General features: G+C 47.2%; 1 protein-coding gene across 1 annotated transcript in view; it reads left to right on the top strand.

Annotated features, from left to right (window-relative positions):
- The first annotated feature begins 12,644 nt into the window (after positions 1-12,644).
- LOC134936380 (beta-1,3-galactosyltransferase 2-like) overlaps positions 12,645-15,727 on the top strand; it is a 101,449-nt gene continuing 98,366 nt past the window's right edge. Inside the window, exon 1 of the mRNA XM_063931409.1 lies at positions 12,645-12,781. The gene's annotated coding sequence lies outside the window, so the exon portion shown is untranslated. The remainder of the gene's footprint in view (positions 12,782-15,727) is intronic.

The following is a 15,727-nucleotide window of genomic DNA, read 5'->3' as shown; positions in this document are numbered from 1 at the left end:
TGCGAACTTCTTCTGCAATACTTGTATATAGTTATTGCTTAAATAAGGGTTATGTTATGGTTGCATCAGGTTTGTCTGATGCTCTGTTGTTGTTCATACTGTTAACTGGGTAATAGGCCCTACACACTGGCCGATTTTCTGAAAGATATGAACGATCTCATTCATAAATGAACGAGAACTCGTTCATATCTTTCAGTGTGGAGACTCCAGCGATGAACGATGCGCGTCCCCGCGCTCGTTCATCGCTGGTCTCCTGTCGGCTGTGCATGCAGGCCAACATGGACGATCGCGTCCATATTTGCCTGCACTTCAATGCAGCCGCGTGACGGGGGGAGTGAAGAAACTTCACTCCCCCCGTCACTGCCCCCCCCCCGCCGCCGGGTCGCTCGTCGGCCGTATCGGCCGTCGGGCACCTCGGCGGCGCATCGTAAAATGTGTAGGGCCCTTAAGTTTATCACGAGTTATACGCAGGGCTGTTTCTAGCCAATTTGGCTCCCAGTGCGAGATTTAAAAATGCGCCCCCCCCCCCCCCCCCATGACATTAAAAAACGTGGCCCCCCACACACACACCTAGATTAAAAAAAACATGCACGCGCACCCGGCAAGGGGGCGTGGTCTCATCTAAATGGGTGTGGCCTCATTTAAATGGGCATGGCCTCGTCTGAAAATACTACCTCACAATCCAGTTTTTGACCCTGCTCCAACAGATCACGACCACCACAGGAAAAAAAAATTCTACCATATTAAGCCCCACACAGTAATGCCCCCTGCACCATATTATGCCACACACCGCAATGCCCTTGATACATTAAATCCCCACACTACGGCAGGCAAGAGTCCCCATTTCACACATTACGGCTGGTGTCCCCATTTTACACATTGAGAGAGAGAGAGAGAATACTTACAGAGGCGTTTACCGCTCTTCGGCCCGCCTCACCAGTCGCTCCTCGCGCCGGCCTTTCCCTCTTCCTAACTTGGATCCCCCTCTGTACTCCGCTCGGGGGGGGGGGAGTTTTGCGTAGTGACGGGGTTGCGTCGTGACGTAACGACGCAACCGCGTCATTCCGTGAAACTCCGCCCCCCGAGCAGGTTACTCAGGGAGAAATAGGAGGGGAAGTAGGGAGCCACAGTTAGTGCCGCGGCGGGCACCCAGTGCGGTTGCACTGCTCGCCTGCCCCAAGAAACGGCCCTGGTTATACGGTGTGATTGGTGTGGCTGGTATGAGTCTTACCCTGGATTCCAAAATCCTTTCCTTGTACTGTCAGCTCTTCCGGGCACAGTTTCCTTAACTGAGGTCTGGAGGAGGGACATAGAGGGAGGAGCCAGTGCACACCAGTATTCCTAATTCTTTCTTAAAGTGCCCTGTCTCCTGCGGAGCCCGTCTAATCCCCATGGTCCTTACGGAGTCCCCAGCATCCACTACGGACTACGAGAAATAGATTTACCGGTAAGTAAAATCTTATTTTTAATAAGTTTGAGCGGGACAGAAGCCCGCCGCCGAGGGGGCGGGGCTTCTCCCTCAGCACTCACCAGCGCCATTTTCTCTCCACAGCACCGCTGAGAGGAAGCTCCCCGGACTCTCCCCTGCTTGACACACGGTGAAGAGGGTTTTAAAGTAGAGGGGGGGCACATATTTGGCGATTATACATTACAGCTGCGCTACTGGGTAAACATTCTGTGTTTTTTCCTGGGTCATATAGTGCTGGGGTGTGTGCTGGCATACTCTCTCTCTGTCTCTCCAAAGGGCCTAGGGGGGAACCTGTCTTCAGATAAGAGATTCCCTGTGTGTGTGGAGTGTGTCGGTACGTGTGTGTCGACATGTCTGCGGTAAAAGGCTCTCCTAAGGAAGAGATGGAGCAAATCTGTGTGTGTGTGGTGTCTCCGTCGACAACGCCGACACCTGATTGGATATGTGAAATTAAGTGCTAAAATTAACTTATTACAAAAGATTAGAGAACAGACAGGGAATCTACCCATGTCTGCCCCTATGTCACAGAGACCTTCAGAGTCTCACAACGCTCACTATCCAAAATAATAGACACTGTTATCGACACGGAGTCTGACTCCAGTGTCGACTACGATAATGCAAAGTACAGCTAAGACTGGCAGAAAAGTATTCAATATATGATTATTGTAATAAAAGATGTTTTGCATATCACTGATGTCTCATCTGTCCCTGACACAAGGCTACACATGTTTAAGGGGAAGAAAGCTGAGGTAAATTTCCCTCCTCTCCTGAAGAAAAAGAGCGGGAATCTCCAGACAAGAAGCTGCAGCTTCCCAAAAAGAATTCTCAGGGAATACCCTTTCCCTAATGGGGCCAGGATAAGATGGGAATCTTCCCCTAGGGTGTACAAGGCATTGACACGTTTACCCAAAAAGGTAGCGCTGACTTAACAGCTATCCTCAGGGATCCTGCAGATAGCATGCAGTAAAAGTACTTTGAAGTCCATTTACACACATTCTGGTACACTACTCAGACCGGCGATTGTGTCGGCATGGGTTTATAGCGCTGTAGCAGCGTAGACAGATACCTTATCAGCGGAGATTGAAACACTAGATAAGGATGCCATGTTATTGTCCCTAGTATGTATATATATATATATATATATATATATATATATTTTTTTTTTTTTTTTTATATGTAAAAGATGTTGTCTTATATATATATATAAGACATGCTCAAAAAGACGTTAGTCTACTGGGTTTTAGAGTCAACGCTATGTCGATTCTGCTAGACTTGTCCTGTGGAACATGCAATGGACAGGTGATGCCGACTAAAAGAGGCATATGGAGGGTTTACCTCACAAGGCTGAGGAATAGTGTGGAGAAGGGCTCTCGGACCTGGTCTCCACAGCTATAGCTGGTAATTCTGATCTTTTGCTTTATATTCCCTCACAGACTAAGAAGGCACAACATTATCAAATGCAGTCCTTTCGGTCGCAGAATAACAAGAAAGTATGAGGAGCGTCCTTTCTTACCAGAGGTAAGGGCACGGGGCACAGCTAGTTCCAAGGAACAGAAGTCCTCCCCGGCCTCTACTACATCCACCGCAGGATGCGGGAGCTCCGCTAAGGGAGTCCGTCCCAGGGGGAGCAGGTCTTCGACTCTTCAGCCACATCTGAGTTCACTCACAGGTGGATCCCGGGGCAATAAATATTGTTCTCAGGGTTACAAAGGAATTCGAAAGGTGCCTCCTCAACGGTTTTCCTTATCGGACCTAACGGCTTCTCCCCCAGCAGGGGAGTTATATTAAATACAATTCACACATTGTATCTCCAACAGGTGGTGCTCAAGGTTCTCCTCCTGCAACAAGGAAGGGGCTATTACTCAACCTTGGCTGTAGTCCCGAATACATACGGTTCGGTCAGACCTATTTAAAATTAAAACCTCGGAACCTATACTGGAAAAGGTTTAAATTTAAGGTGGAATCGCTCAGAGCGATCATGGCCAGCCTGGAAAGGGGGGATTTGATGGTGTATCTAGACATAAAGGCTGCATACCTTCATGTTCTCATTTATCCACCCCATCAGGCGTACCTGAGAATTGCGGTACAGTATTGTCATTACCAATTTCAGGGTAATGGGCGAAAATGATGGTGCTCCTACGCAAGCTAGGAGTCACAGTTATCCCATACTTGGACGATCTCCTATACGGCGAGATCAAAAGAGCAGTTGTTGAACAGCGTGTCACTTTCGCTGAAGGTGTTACAGCAACACGGCTAGTTTCTCAATATCCCGAAGTCACAGTTGGTTCCTATGACTAGTCTGCCCTTCTTGGGTATGATTCTGGATACGGACCAGAAAGGGGTTTACCTTCAGATAGAGAAGGCCCAGGAATTCATGACTCTGGTCAGGAACTTATTGAAACCAAGACAGGTGTCGGCATCGCTGCACCCGAGTCTGGGGAAAATCATTCCCTTCGGCAGGTTCCATGCGAGGTCTTTCAAATGGGACCTACTGGACAAGTGGTCCGGGTCACATTTACAGATTCATCAGTTGATCACCCTCTCCCCCAGGGCCAGGGTATCTCTCCTGTGGTGGCTGCAGGGTGCTCACCTTCTATAGGGCCGCAGGTTCGGCATTCAAGACTGGATCCTGGTGACCACGGACGCGAGCCTCCGAGGTTGGGGAGCAGTCACACAGGGAAAAATAAAATGTCCAAGGTCTTTGGTCAAATCTATAGACTTGTCTTCACTTCTTGGAACTAAGGGTCATATAGAGACCCTACTTCGCGACCAACCGGTTCTGATCCAGTCAGACAACGTCACCGCAGTAGCTCATGTAAACCGCCAAGGCGGCACAAGGAGCAGAGTGGCGATGGCGGAAGCCACCAGAATTCTTCGCTGGGCGGAGAATCATGTAAGCGCACTGTCAGCAGTGTTCATTCCGGGAGTGGACGACTGGGAAGCAGACTTTCTCAGCAGACACGACCTACGTCCTGGAGAGTGGGGACTTCATCAGGAAGTCTTAGCACAGATTGCAATTCGGTGGAGACTGCCACTGATAGACATGATGGCGTCCCGCCTCAACACAAAGCTGCAGAGTTATTGCGCCAGGTCAGGAGACCCTCAGACAGTAAGCTGTGGATGCCCTAGTGACACCGTGGGTGTTCCGGTCGGTCTCTGTGTTTACTCCTCTTCCTCTCATACCCATGGTGTTGAGGATAATACGAAAAAGAGGAGTGAGACCAATTCTCATTGTTCCAGATTGGACACGGAGGACCTGGTATCCAGATCTGCAGGAAATGCTCACAGAGAATCCGTGGCCTCTTCCTCTAAGACAGTACCTGCTGCAGCAGGGGCCCTGTCTGTTCCAAGACTTACCGCGGCTGCATTTGACGGCATGGCGGTTCAACGCAGGATCCTCGCGGTCATGGGTATTCTGGAGGAGGTCATTCCTACCCTAATTAAGGCTAGGAAGGAAGTGACGTTGAAACATTATCACTGAATATGGCGAAAATATGTTTCCTGATGTGAGGCCAGGAATGCTCCTATGGAGGAATTCCTTTTGGGACGTCTGTTTCGCTTCCTTCAAACTGGAGAGAACTTGGGCCTGAAATTTGGATTGATAAAGGTTCAAATTTCGGCCTTATCCATTTTCTTCTAAAAAGAATTGGCTTCTCTTCCTGAAGTACAAACGTTTGTGTAGGGAGTACTGCATTTTTAGCCTCCTTTTGTACCGCCGGTGGTGCCTTGGGACCTTACCGTGGTGTTACGGTTCCTTAAGTCACATTGGTTTGAACCACTTAAGTCAGTGGTGTTGAAATATTTCACCTGGAAGGTGGTCATGTTGTTAGCCTTGGCTTCGGCTAGGCGAGTTCGGAATTGGAGGCTTTTCTCACTAAAAGCCCTATCTGATTGTCCATATGGATAGAGCGAAATTGCAGACCCGTCCTCAATTCCTGCCAAAGGTGGTCTCATCCTTTCATATGAACCAACCTATTGTCGTGCTCGTGGCTACGCGTGACTTGGAGGATTCCGAGTCCCTTGATGTGGTCAGGGCTTTGAAAATTTACGTGGCCAGAACGGCTAGGATCTGCAAAACAGAAGCACTGTTTGTCCTGTATACAGCCAACAAGGTTGGCGGCCCTGCTTCAAAGCAGACTATTGCTCGCTGGATCTGTAACACGATTCAGCTGGCGCATTCTACGGCAGGATTGCCGTTACCTAAATCGGTTTAGGCCCATTCCACTAGGAAGGTGGGCTCTTCTTGGGCGGCTGCCCGAGGGGTCTCGGCACTACAGCTGTGCCGAGCTGCTACTTGGTCTGGGTCAAATACCTTTGCAAAGTTCTGTTAGTTTGATACCCTGGCTGAGGAGGACCTCCTATTTGCTCGATTCTGTGCTGCAGAGTCATCCGCACTCTCCCGCCCGTTTGGGAGCTTTGGTATAATCCCCATGGTCCTTACGGAGTCCCAGCATCCACTAGGACGTTAGAGAAAATAAGATTTTACTTACCGGTAAATCTATTTCTCGTAGTCCGTAGAGGATGCTGGGCGCCCGTCCCAAGTGCGGACTTCTTCTGCAAGACTTATATATAGTTATTGCTTACATAAGGGTTATGTTATAGTTTATCGGTTGAACCGAGGCTATGTTGTTGTTCATACTGTTAACTGGGTAGTTTATCACAAGTTATACGGTGTGATTGGTGTGGCTGGTATGGATCTCGCCCTTAGATTTACAAAAATCCTTCCTCGTACTGTCCATCTTCTCTGGGCACAGTTTCCCTAACAGAGGTCTGGAGGAGGGGCATAGAGGGAGGAGCCAGTGCACACCCAGAATCCAAAGCTTTCTTAAAGTGCCCTATCTCCTGCGGAGCCCGTCTATTCCCCATGGTCCTTACGGAGTCCCAGTATCCTCTACGGACTACGAGAAATAGATTTACCGGTAAGTAAAATCTTATTTCTCTAACGTCCTAAGTGGATGCTGGGGACTCCGTCAGGACCATGGGGTTTAGCGGCTCCGCAGGAGACAGGGCACAATAATAAAAGCTTTAGGATCAGGTGGTGTGCACTGGCTCCTCCCCCTATGACCCTCCTCCAAGCCTCAGTTAGATTTTTGTGCCCGGCCGAGAAGGGTGCAATCTAGGTGGCTCTCCTGAGCTGCTTAGAATAAAAGTTTAAGTTAGGTTTTTTATTTTCAGTGAGTCCTGCTGGCAACAGGCTCACTGCTACGAGGGACTTAGGGGAGAGAAGTAAACTCACCTGCGTGCAGGATGGATTTGCTTCTTAGGCTACTGGACACCATTAGCTCCAGAGGGAGTCGGAACACAGGTCTCACCCTGGGGTTCGTCCCGGAGCCGTGCCGCCGACCCCCCTTGCAGATGCCGAAGTTGAAGAGGTCCAGAGGTCCAGAAACAGGCGGCAGAAGACTTTCAGTCTTCATAAGGTAGCGCACAGCACTGCAGCTGTGCGCCATTGTTGTCAGCACACTTCATACCAGCGGTCTCTGAGGGTGCAGGGCGCTGGGGGGGGCGCCCTGGGCAGCAATGTATTATACCTTTTTTATGGCTAAAATACATCACATATAGCCCTTGAGGCTATATGGATGTATTTAACCCCTGCCAGATCTCACAAACTCCGGGAGAAGAGCCCGCCGTTTTAGGGGGCGGGGCCTATTCTCCTCAGCACACGGCGCCATTTTCCTGCTCAGCTCTGCTGTGAGGAAGGCTCCCAGGCTCTCCCCTGCACTGCACTACAGAAACAGGGTTAAAACAGAGAGGGGGGGGCACTTATTTGGCGATATGATTACATATGTGAAAATGCTATAAGGGAAAACACTTGTATAAGGGGTTGTCCCTGTATAATTATAGCGTTTTTGGTGTGTGCTGGCAAACTCTCCCTCTGTCTCCCCAAAGGGCTAGTGGGGTCCTGTCCTCTATCAGAGCATTCCCTGTGTGTGTGCTGTGTGTCGGTACGTGTGTGTCGACATGTAGGAGGACGATGTTGGTGAGGAGGCGGAGCAAATTGCCTGTATTGGTGATGTAACTCTCTAGGGAGTCGACACCGGAATGGATGGCTTATTTAGGAATTACGTGATAATGTCAACACGATGCAAGGTCGGTTGACGACATGAGACGGCCGGCAAACAAATTAGTACCTGTCCAGGCGTCTCAGACACCGTCAGGGGCTTGTAAAAACGCCCATTTACCTCAGTTGGTCGACACAGACACGGACACTGACTTCAGTGTCGACGGTGAAGAAACAAACGTATTTTCCTTTAGGGCCACACGTTACATGTTAAGGGCAATGAAGGAGGTGTTACATATTTCTGATACTACAAGTACCACAAATAAGGGTATTATGTAGGGTGGGAATAATCTACTTGTAGTTTTTCCTGAATCAGATAAATTAAAGTGTGTGATGATACGTGGGTTTCCTCCGATAGAAAATTATTGGAGGTATACCCTTTCCCGTCAGAAGTGAGGGCGAGTTGGGAAACACACCTTAGGGTGGATAAGGCGCTCACACGCTTATAAAAACAAGTGGCGTTACCGTCTCCAGATACGGCCGCCCTCAAAGAGCCAGCTGATAGGAAGCTGAAAAATATCCTAAAAAGTATATACACACATACTGGTGTTATACTACGACCAGCAATCGCCTCAGCCTGGATGTGCAGCGCTGGGGGGGCTTGGTTGGATTTCCTGACTGAAAATATTGATACCCTTGACAGGAACAATATTTTATTGACTATAGAGCATTTTAAGGATGCATTTCTATATATGCGAGATGCGCAGAGGGATATTTGCATTCTGGCATCAAGAGTAGATGTGATGTCCATATCTGCCAGACGATGTTATAGACACGACAGTGGTCAGGTGATGCAGATTCCAGACAGCACATGGAAGTATTGCCGTATAAAGGGGCGGTCCATCGGACCTGGTGGCCATGGCAACAGCTGGAAAATCCACTTTTGTTACCCCAAGTCACATCTCAGCAGAAAAGGACACAGTCTTTTCAGTCTCAGTCCTTTCGTACCCATAAAGGCAGGCGGGCAAAAGGCCAGTCATATCTGCCCAGGGTTAGAGGAAAGGGAAGAAGACTGCAGCAGGCAGCCCATTCCCAGGAACAGAAGTCCTCCACAGCTTCTGCCAAGTCCGCAGCATGACGCTGGGGCCATACAAGCGGACTCAGGTGCGGTGGGGGGTCATCTCAAGAGTTTCAGCACGCAGAGGGCTCACTCGCAAGTGGACTCCTGGATCCTACACGTAGTATCCCAGGTGTACATTGGAAATTCGAGACGTCTTCCCCTCACAAGTTCCTGAAGTCTGCTTTACCAACGTCTCCCTCCGACAGGGAGGCAGTATTGGAAAAAAATTCACAGGCTGTATTCCCAGCAGGTGATAATCAAAGTACCCCTCCTACAACAAGGGAAGGGGTATTATTCCACACTATATTGTGGTACTGAAGCCAAACGGCTCGGTGAGATCTAAAAGATTTGAACAATTACATACAAGGGTTCAAATCAAGATGGAGTCACTCAGAGCAGTGATAGCGAACCAGGACGATATGGTGTCACTGGATATCAGGGACGCTTACCTACATGTCCAAATTTTGCCCTTCTCACCAAGGGTATCTCAGGTTCGTGGTACAGAACTGTCACTATCAGTTCAGACGCTGCCGTTTGGATTGTCCACGGCACCCCGGGTCTTTACCATGGTAATGGCCGAAATGATGATTCTTCCTAAAAGAAATATGGATGCTTTCCTGATAAGGGCAAGGTCCAGAGAACAGTTGGCGGTCGGAGTAGCGCTATCTCAAGTAGTTCTACGACAGCACGAGTGGATTCTAAATATTCCAAAATCGCAGCTTTTTCCGACGACACGTCTAATGTTCCTAGGAATGATTCTGGACACAGTCCAGAAAAGGATGTTTTCTCCCGGAGAAGAAGACCAGGGAGTTATCCGAGCTAGTCAGGAACCTCCTAAAACCAGGAAAAGTATCAGTGCATCATTGCACAAGGGTCCTGTGAAAAATGGTGGTTTCTTACAAAGCGATCCCATTCGGTAGATTTCACGCAAGAACCTTTCAGTGGAATCTGCTGGGAAAATGGTCCGGATCGCATCTTCAGATGCATCAGCGGATAACCCTGTCTCCAAGGACAAGGGTGTTTTCTTCTGCGGTGGCTGCAGAGTGCTCATCTATGAAAGGGCCGCAGATTCGACATTCAGGACTGGGTCCTGGTGACCACGGATGCCAGCCTGAGTGGCTGGGGAGCAGTCACACAAGGAAAAAATTTCCAGGGAGTGTGATCAAGTCTGGAGACTTCTCTCCACATAAATATACTGGAGCTACGGGCAATTTACAAGGCTCTAAGCTTAGCAAGACCTCTGCTTCAAGGTCAGCCGGTATTGATCCAGTGGGACAACATCACGGCAGTCGCCCACGTAAACAGACAGGGCGGCACATGAAGCAGGAGGGAAATGGCAGAAACTGCAAGGATTCTTCGCTGGGCGAAAAATCATGTGATAACACTCTCAGCAGTGTTAATTCCGGGAGTGGAAAACTGGGAAGCAAACTTCCTCAGCAGGCATAACCTCCACCCGGGAGAGTGGGGACTTCAGCGGGAAGTCTTCCACATGATTGTAAACCGTTGGGAAAAACCAAAGGTGGACATGATGGCGTCCCGCCTGAACAAAAAACTAGACAAATATTGCGCCAGGTCAAGGGACCCTCAGGCAATAGCGGTGGACGCTCTGGTAACACTGTGGGTGTACCAGTCAGGGTATGTGTTCCCTCCTATGCATCTCATACCAAAAGTACTGAGAATCATAAGAAGGAGATGAGTAAGAACGATACTCGTGGTTCCGGATGGGTCAAGAAGGACTTGGTACCCGGAACTTCAAGAGATGCTCACGGAAGAACCGTGGCCTCTACCTTTAAGAAAGGACCTGCTCCAGCAGGGGCCTTGTCTGTTCTAAGACTTACCGCGGCTGCATTTGACGGCATGGCAGTTGAACGCCGGATCCTGAAAGGGCATTCCAGATGAAGTCATCCCTACCCTGGTCGAAGCCAGGAAGGATGTAACCGCAAAACATTTTCACCGCATTTGGCGAAAATATGTTGCGTGGTGTGAGGCCAAGAAGGTCCCTACAGAGGAATTCCAACTGGGTCGTTTCCTACATTTCCTGAAAACAGGACTGTCTATGGGCCTAAAATTAGGGTCCATTAAGGTTCAAATTTCGACCCTGTCAAATTTCTTCCAGAAAGAACTGGCTTCAGTGCCTGAAGTTCAGACGTTTGTAAAAGGGGTACTGCATATACAGCCTCCTTTTGTGCCCCCAGTGGCACCTTGGGATCTCAATGTTGTTTTGAGTTTCCTAAAGTCACATTGGTTTGATCCACTCACCACTGTGGAATTAAAATATTTCACATGGAAGGTGAAGATTCTATTAGCCCTGGCTTCAGCCAGGCGTGTGTCAGAATGGGCGGCTTTATCATATAAAAGCCCTTACTTAATTTTTCATTCTGACAGGGCAGAATTGAGGACTCGTCCTCAATTTCTCCTTAAGGTGTTTTCTGTTTTTCACATGAACCAACCTATTGTGGTACCTGCGGCTACTAGGGACTTGGAGGACTCCAAGTTACGTGACGTTGTCAGGGCCCTGAAAATATATGTTTCCAGGACGACTGGAGTCAGAAAATCTGGCTCGCTGTTTAGCCTGTATGCACCCAACAAGATGGGTGTTCCTGCTTCTAAGCAGACGATTGCTCGCTGGATTTGTAGTACAATTCAGCTTGCACATTCTGTGGCAGGCTTGCCACAGCCAAAATCAGTAAAAGCCCATTCCACAAGGAAGTGGGCTCATCTTGGGCGGCTGCCCGAGGGGTCTCGGCTTTACAACTTTGCCGAGCTGCTACTTGGTCAGGGGCACACCCTGACTGAGGAGGACCTGGAGTTCTCTCATTCGGTGCTGCAGAGTCATCCGCACTCTCCCGCCCGTTTGGGAGCTTTGGTATAATCCCCATGGTCCTGACGGAGTCCCCAGCATCCACTTAGGACGTTAGAGAAAATAAGAATTTACTTACCGATAATTCTATTTCTCGTAGTCCGTAGTGGATGCTGGGCGCCCATCCCAAGTGCGGATTGTCTGCAATACTTGTACTTAGTTATTGTTACAAAAATCGGGTTATTCTTGTTGTGAGCCATCTTTTCAGAGGCTCCTTCGTTGTTATCATACTGTTAACTGGGTTCAGATCACAGGTTGTACGGTGTGATTGGTGTGGCTGGTATGAGTCTTACCCGGGATTCAATATCCTTCCTTATTATGCACGCTCGTCCGGGCACAGTATCCTAACTGAGGCTTGGAGGAGGGTCATAGGGGGAGGAGCCAGTGCACACCACCTGATCCTAAAGCTTTTATTATTGTGCCCTGTCTCCTGCGGAGCCGCTAAACCCCATGGTCCTGACGGAGTCCCCAGCATCCACTACAGACTACGAGAAATAGAATTATCGGTAAGTAAATTCTTATTTTTTTTATCTCATTATGTTTGGATCACTTTCTGTATATAGCTTCGGCTTCCTAACACTACTTTATTAACACTATAGTTTTTTCCCTAGTATGCTGCCCTGGGCTTACTGGCTTATGCTGATTTTTGGGGTGCCGCACCCTGCACCTAGATATAGCACTAGGGCCCCCCAATATACAGAGAGGCCTTGACGCGGCTTGGGGGCTTATTCATACATTTGCGCAAATATATGTAACCAAGATCTCTGAATTCTAAAATTGTGTAGGATTTAAATCTGGTTGCTGGTATCATTCACGGTGCTGGTGGAAACAAAATGCTTTTTTTCTAAACTAACAACATGCCTGCAATGTGTTGGACAACTATATTTGGGCCTATTTTAAGCCGCTGAGACCTCACAATAAATCTCTTTGTGAATAATTTGGAGTAGCAGTGGTCATTATAATACTAGTGAAATATTGACAGTTATATAGAATGCAGATCAACATGTATTATGCTGGATGTTGCAACAATCATATACTGGTCATCCCATTGTGACATTACATGCAACTTCCCCTGTTCATTATATTTTGAAAACCTTTGGTTTAAATGGTTTATACAAGATTATATATTGAGGAAGTGCAGACTCTGCAAGATATTTCCTATACTGAGCCAACTCCCACCTCTCCTGTCTCTCAGTAGCTGTACAGCCCCAGTCTGCCTATCTACACACAGCATAACAGAGCATCTGCTGCACTGGACCTGTCAGATCTCACAGTGAGCAAGAAATCATACCTGTATTTCCATCCGACCGTGGCAGGGTTCTACAGAGTGTGGTAAGTAATAACTAACTTTTCTAGTCAGTTCTGTGTCTTACGGACCTTAGTGTTACTAAAGGGAAAATATTGCACATGTGCAAGGTGAAAAACAATGGGGGAGCTCAGAGTATATTTATTAACATGGATGGAAAGAAGAGCTATTATTATAATGAAACGTTAATGTTTGTAGCATTGTAGTGCAGCCAGACTGATGCATGGTAAAACCTGATCCTTTGCTGAGTAACAGACAATGTGCTTTCCTCCAAAGAACTGTCAGCACGAACTCAGAATAGAGGTATTAATATTATTATTACAGGTTGAGTATCCCTTATCCAAAATGCTTGGGACCAGAGGTATTTTGGATATCGGATTTTTCCGTATTTTGGAATAATTGCATACCATAATGAGATATTATGGAGATGGGACCTAAGTCTAAGCACAGAATGCATTTATGTTACATATACACCTTATACACACAGCCTGAAGGTCATTTTAGACAATATTTTTTGTAACTTCGTGCATTAAACAAAGTGTGTCTGCATTCACACAATTCATTTATGTTTCATATACACCTTATACACACAGCCTGAAGGTCATTTAATACAATATATTTAATAACTATGTGTATTAAACAAAGTTTGTGTACATTGAGCCATCAAAAAACAAAAGTTTCACTATCTCACTCTCACTCAAAAAAGTCCGTATTTCGGAATATTCCGTATTTCGAAATATTTGGATATGGGATACTCAACCTGTACTGACAATAATAATCTACAAATGATACTGCTACTGATAATATGTCTAAAATTAGATATCTATTGTAAATGACAAAACTATAGGGAAAATAGTTTTAAATGAATAAATAAAGAGGGTTTGGAACAAGTTGTATTTGATGAAAATGCACATTCTTGTCATACTGTGATTAGTCTAGTAAGAAGAACATAACAATATTCAGTATATAACGAGAGCATTACCTGATTGTATCCCATTTAGTGATGTACTCGCATAGATAGGTTTATATTAGTCTATTTTTGATACCTTGCGGAAATAAAATAACAGCCAGAGAAAGGGGCCTTTTAAGCACATTCTCCACCTGCTGTGCCCACGGTATTCCTCTGTGTGCACTGCAGTGACAACTAGTAAGTGCACCAGGGCTTACGTGAAATAATGCAAGATCCACACTCACCTAGATTGAGTTGCATATACAGTAATATAGAGTTCTCTTCCCTTCATGTCACATGGTGTGTGTCTTTCTCTCTGTGAAAACAAAAACATTGAAGAGAAAAATACCTAGAACTTAAGGGGCTATTCAGAGAGCGAAATCTGCGACCGTATACTCACATGCTGGGGGCCGCCCAGCACAATGCAAGGCCGCCCAGCATGTGTGGCGCCACATCGTAATGTGGTCAAAAATCAATTGTGATTGCATTGAATATAGGTTGACCCCTACCTATGCATCCGGGTTGCGTAGGCAGGGGCCCTACCGCCATGTTTCATATCACAGAAACGCAGCAGACATCATCGGACGGCCCTGAAAACGGCCATGACGCACCTTCATTTCCCAATCTTTGCCACCCCCAGACACCGATCATCTGTCAACCACCATGCAATTGCATCCTTCCGGGATGCGATGGCATGGTAAAGGGTCATGCTAAGGCCGGAGCGCCTGCGCAGACCCTATGGATGCGGCCGTTGCATGCAAATGCATCGGCTGCATCCATTCCTGAAAAAGGCCCATAGTGCACAGTGTGAAATGTATTTATTAACTGATTAGTGCAAAACGTATTACGTTACACTCACATTTTATAACACTGAGAATATAATACAGGTGTCGTATGAAGTATTTAAGAGGGAGTGTTACATAATACCTGGTTATTTTCAGTCAAATGATGTGTACGTATATTAAGTTACATCAACAGAAAAAAGGCAGACAAAATGTGGCCACGATAAGATACAGTCCAAGGGGCAGATTCAATTGCCGGCAGGAGATTTAAAAAAAAACTGCCGCATATGATGCACATTGAAAATAAAATATATTTTTGGAATCATATATATATTATATTTATATTTAATATATCATATATCATATAAGGAGTTTATCATATATGTCTGCATTTTTTCCGGACACTCCCAGTAAACGCTCAGTTACTACCCACAAACAGCCTCCTCCTGTCAATCACTTTGCGAATGCCTGTGCGATCATATTTTTTGCACCATCCTGTTGCTGACTGACGATGCTGCGCAGTTAGGACCTGATCGCCTGCTGTGCGAAAACGCACAGCAGTGATTATGTCTGAATCACCCCGCTTAGCACTTCCTACATAAATTGTATACTTGTGAGTATATATTTACATAGTTACAATAATGAGCGATCATGATGGAATATTCTGTGTCACCATCTCCTCCAGCTCCAATTTCTTCTTAACTCCTCATCTTCTCTTCTTCTGACTTACTTCATCTTCTGACCTAGGGGCCGATTTATTACCATCCGCATCCTCAGATTTAGGATGGGATGTGATAAAATCAGCCAAACTCACGAATGAGATCATTGTATACATTGCATGGATGTATCAGTAAATGCATGCAGGGTCAGAGGTTGCGAGAAAGCTCTGTCCCTGCGAATGCCCTCCGTAGCATTATTGGGGCATTTTTTTTAATAAATACCCTGAGCTCCTGCTGCACATGCGATGCCGGTGTTGTTACCGCCTCCCGCCGGTGATCAGTGCTCCTGAAGGGCTGCCGGGCATCGAATCCTGTGCACTGCTTTGACGGTTGAGTCTATATCGGAGTGGCAGAAGGGACCTTGTGACGTACCTAGGGGAGGAGACACGTCACCAGGGGGAGGAGCTACGGCCGAACAGGGTACCCGAAAAGTACCCTCGCGGGCTCGCTTCGCTCGCCACGCTTCAGGCTCGGTGGCTCGCTCCGCTCGCCACCTGATTACTAAAGTTAATAGTTGGTGGC

This window comes from Pseudophryne corroboree, chromosome 6 (assembly GCF_028390025.1).
Source record: "Pseudophryne corroboree isolate aPseCor3 chromosome 6, aPseCor3.hap2, whole genome shotgun sequence".
NCBI classification, from domain to species: domain Eukaryota; kingdom Metazoa; phylum Chordata; class Amphibia; order Anura; family Myobatrachidae; genus Pseudophryne; species Pseudophryne corroboree.
This window is presented reverse-complemented; position numbering and strand designations above follow the sequence as displayed.